At 47.2% G+C, this 4,842-nt stretch overlaps 1 protein-coding gene across 1 annotated transcript in view; it reads left to right on the forward strand.

Annotated features, from left to right (window-relative positions):
- Positions 1-3,721: 3,721 nt before the first annotated feature.
- The window catches only part of dlgap3 (discs, large (Drosophila) homolog-associated protein 3), a 33,750-nt gene continuing 32,629 nt past the window's right edge, over positions 3,722-4,842 (forward strand). The window contains exon 1 of the mRNA XM_019875613.1: positions 3,722-3,752. The gene's annotated coding sequence lies outside the window, so the exon portion shown is untranslated. The remainder of the gene's footprint in view (positions 3,753-4,842) is intronic.

Genomic DNA, 4,842 nt, shown 5'->3' on the forward strand with positions numbered 1-4,842 from the left:
GAATTATTTTTTAAAATTTGCTTTAAAAAGTTGGGTGAACTCAAAAATGTCAACGTATACATTTTGAAGTCGGGCAATCCAGCTAAATATTTGAAGCGGTGCTGTGGGGAAACTTGGCTTTCCCGCATTTCACAACAAAGAAATGAGAGTTGACCCAACCGTTGTCCCTTGCACATGTCCGCCAACTTCTAGATGGATGTTAAAAGAAACTCAGCAAATTGTTTTGGAGCAAAGCAACTTGCTTGCGTATAGTTGTGGTCGCTAACCTTGTTGCCGCGTCTAAAAATGTAACGTCCTCCCGGAAGGATGCATTTGAACGAATAAACAACTGACTCCAAAGATTGACCGAGTAGAAGGACATCGAGGGATTTCATTCCAAATTGAACGGTGACTTGACAGAGAATATTTGGAAGTGTGGGGGGAAGAAAAAAAATCTCCAGTTCAAAGACATGACTAATGTGCGCACAGGCTACAAGCGAAGATACTCCAGCTTCTATGTGATAACACATTAATGCGATTAAAGTCCCTCCGTACCAGCTTTGATTTGATCCAACGTGCAAGTGTTGAGCAAGCACGTGAGCCTTCGCGTTTTCTTTTCGATCCTCCCCCTGAAAATGTTCCGCGTTGGACAGAAACCAGACGAATGCGACCTGACCGCAGTGGTTTGGACAAACCGGTGCTCTTATTGCCTGGTATGAACTGGACTTACTGCTCAGGCCTGTGGGGAATCCTTGGTGCATGTCTGGCCCTAATTAATGCCCCTCACTGCAGCGTCTTGTTCGAATAGAAGATAGAGAGAGAGGGAGGGCGAGAGAGAGAGAGAGTCAGTCGCAAAGGAGCCCATTAAATATTGATTTTATTTGTATAAATACCCGCAGCTTTAAGCCCTGCGTGACCCCTCTTGCTGGCTTGGCAACGTTGTGGCTATAAGAAGCGGTGGAAGATTGCACACGGAGCTCCCGCAATGCGACATGATGCTGACCCTTCTTCCTCTATCGAACCATCACAAAAGCCGACAAGTCTTTGGACCAATTATTGGCCCATCAGCTCACAGCACCTAACGCCGATTATCGGGTGAGCGATCGAAAGAATGGGTTGGCACAAGCACTCAAAGACCCCGAGTAGACTGAGTGTAGTGTTACTCTGTGCTACTTTGACATGATGACCGACAGACAGAAGAATAGAGAGGATAATTACTTTCCTCTCTCTCTCTCTCTCTCTCTCTCTCTCTCTCTCTCTCTCTGTCTCTCCACTTGGCTGTCTTGTGTTCACCTTGGCCGCTGTCCAGTTTAAGCCATCAGATATTGGAGCTAATGCAGTTCTTGCCCGAGTCCCTGATGAGCGGCCACCATGTAGGCACGCAGAAGATGACCGAGAATGCATTTATGATGCAAACAACTCACTGGTGGCGCGGTGGTGTAATAGTGGTGAGTGCAAGAACCTCACAGATTTGAGGCTCGGGATTTGAATCTGGGCTTCAGCTTTCCGGTGTGGTGCTCGAAAATGTTCTACGGCTCTATTTTTATTGACCGGCGCATCTGCGTTTTCATGCCGTGGCATGTCTCGGCGGTGACAGGAGGCAGTTTGGACATTAGACCAGGGAAAAGCCGGTCTAACTTGTGCCAGTGTATTTCATGCCTCCATTTGACGACAGCGAGTCGTGTTATAAAATCGATATCCGTTTCAAAAACCAATCTTATTAAGCCGATCCAATTGCATGTGCATCTGAAGTGGATCCTCCATTATTCATACTTCAAATGATGTCAACTTTTTGGCCACGCGGTGCGCTTTAAGATCACAATCATAGGGTGCAATGCTTTGCTGCTCCAAGTCCTTTAGTTTGTTTCATTTACATCTCTGTCAAGCGCACCTTTTGCCAGTGGCTTTGTAATGCAAATCTTTCACTCTGCCAGGGCAAACGTGACAGGATTGTCAAATTGAAAAAAAACATCAATGTATGCACCTTTGAGTGTGACATCCATCAAGTACTCATTGTCATGGAAACGCCACACGATGACCGATGTTAAAGGAAAGAGATGCCATTCATGCTGGCTCTGCGGACAGTGTTCTCTTGTTTTTCTGCGGCGTGCACAGGATAAATATGCACGTGATATATGCAACAGCAGTATTTGCGAGGAGGCCAAGCTGATCAGTGTCCATGCTGGGCTTTGTCACAGCTGACCTATATTAGATGAAAGCAGCTGGATCAGTGGCCTGCAGGGACGGCAAAAGAGTTGCGCTCTAATTATCTCTGCAGATAGCGAGCGACACCACGGCTCACATGACTACACACACACAGACAAACGGCGGCGAATCAATGGGAGAATCTGCCGCCGATGCGGCACAACACGTATCAATATTACGCGCTCAGCTTTTTCACCTCGCCGGGTCGCGGCGTTGACACGACTTGATTCTTCCCTGAGAAACGCAACCGCAAAGAGATCACTGAGAACTTATTGGTTATTGTACGAGAGTCGTCCTGTAAACCGGCTATCGTGCGTGTAGCTGGGCCCCTGTGTTGCCATGGTAACGCCAGCCCCCACTTACAAAAGGCGTGTGTCGGATAACTAGAAGCGGCAGCGATGAAGAAAAGCCCAGACAACTCATGCTCGCTGCTTACACTAAGACGTCGATACAGGATCTCACCAAAGTGAGTCCGCCCCTCACCTTTCTGACGCACCATCTTGAACTTCACGCGACCAGTATGAGAGAATACGAGCGCGATAGCCGCAAATTTGACACAACTGCTCCCATTCTCAACAACAACAACAACATTCTCAAAAACAATCATGAGTACCGAGACGGCAGGGAGAGAAAATGACTCATGGGGCTTCATTAGGACAGTTTCATTTCAGGGCCTGCTCACTTTTGTTGCCATCGGATTGGCCATTAGGGACCCGTGTACGCGATTCTAGCCAAGTGTCATTTCTGAAGTGTTGTAGATATAATTACATAAAAAAATTGAGACGCCACAGTTAATCTTATACCTGTGCAAACATTTTAGCAGCATTTAGCAGCAATCTACGCCGTATTATTTTTCCCCCACCCCATAATCAGATTAAGCTAATTCTACGGGGACCCAAGTCATGTTTAAAACACGGGGACGGTAGCTGACGGTAGCACTTACACAATTAGCTCTTGTCCCCGCCCCCCGTAAACGGTAATTACATACAAAACTTGAGACGCCACAGTTAATCTTATATGAGTGCAAACATTTTAGCAGCATTTAGCAGCAATCTACGCCGTATTATTTTTCCCCCACCCCATAATCAGATTAAGCTAATTCTACGGGGACCCAAGTCATGTTTGAAACACTGGGACGGTAGCTGAATGCGCCACGTACACAATTAGCTCTTGTCCCCGCCCCCCGTAAACGTTTTTCCATCACTAATCTTGTCCTCTAGTTTACACCCACCCACACACACACACACAAACACACACACACACACACACACGTACACTCTTGGCACATCATTTTCTCTGATCATCTCTTCTTTCTACCACAGTCCATTTTCAGGCATCACCAGGGACCCATTTACAGGTCAGACTTCATGGGGAGTTGTGCATTTACCACCAGAGAGAGAGAGAGAGAGAGAGAGAGATGCTCTGTCACACAGTATCGGCTGATGGCCACCTTCCCTGATCTGTCTTTTTTCTCTCTCTCTTTGTACAGCAGAGGGACTGTGAGTGAAATATAAAGCCAGCTGCTTCTCTCCGGGCCCCAAGCACCACCAGTTCCTGATGAGATTGTGGTAAGTGGCCTATATGCACACACACACACACACACACACACACACACACACACACACACACACACTCACTCAAGTGTCATACCCGCTGCTAGTCGTCACCCAGCACATATAAATCCCACTTCTGCTTGCCGTGTCCTTGAAAAATCATCTCCCGGAGGAGCGTGCGAGAGAGCCTGGTGAGACCTCTCAAGGATTAACCTGCAGTCAGTGAAGGAGCTCTAAGAAAGTGCGTGCCAATCACTCTCCTCAGCTTTTCGCGTCGTGGGTGCGAAGCGGAGTTGTCCTCGGTGGTTTTCTGGTCCGTACGTTGGCTTCTCCGGGTCAGCAGTCACATAAGCGATATTCTTGAACGGCCACAGTTGACAGAGAATAGAGAGAAGCGCGTCTGACAAGTTGGAGCTGGCACAGACGTAAATTGAAAAACAGCAGCGGGGCCGACTGGCCCGGGGGTTGTACCGTGACTCTTAGCTATCAGACTCCCTTTTTCCTCACATCTTCCTTCGCAGCTCGGCTGCGGAGCCTTTTTGTGACGTCAGAACATGGAAATCTGGTGCCTGGAAGCACACTGGCTCCATCAGCTCATGTGTAATTTCAGCTCAGTAAGGTCGTGGCCGTTTTGAGGTGAAAATGTGCTCACTTTCTGGCTACGGATAGAAACAAAAAAATCTATTGTTGTCAAACAACGCTGCGGTGCTTTGATTCATTTATTTATTTTGCACTGCGACAGATACGGTAAAGAGAGAGCAACCAAAAAAAGGGCCGGCGTGATAAATGAGCGGAATTCTCAAATGATACTTTGTAATGCTGTTGCAAAAACTTGACTCTGTTGAGTAGCAAAGGGCTCTGGCCAAATGAAAAATCACCACTCATCCCAAACCATCGAATGCAATCAAAACACATTTTCTGTCGACACCAGCCGCGCTCCTCTGCCGTTGTCCATCTTTTCGATGTAATTCATTCTCACAGCCCTCTCTTGTGACCTCATGATGATTTATGGAGATCTTTTATCAGCGCTGAAGTGAGAGCTCATCTTTTTTTTTTTAAACTCCTCGAGTCCCGTAGCGTTGAAAAAAAAAAAGGGCGCAGGGGG

Source organism: Hippocampus comes, unplaced genomic scaffold (assembly GCF_001891065.2).
Source record: "Hippocampus comes isolate QL1 unplaced genomic scaffold, H_comes_QL1_v1.1 scaffold12, whole genome shotgun sequence".
Taxonomy (NCBI): domain Eukaryota; kingdom Metazoa; phylum Chordata; class Actinopteri; order Syngnathiformes; family Syngnathidae; genus Hippocampus; species Hippocampus comes.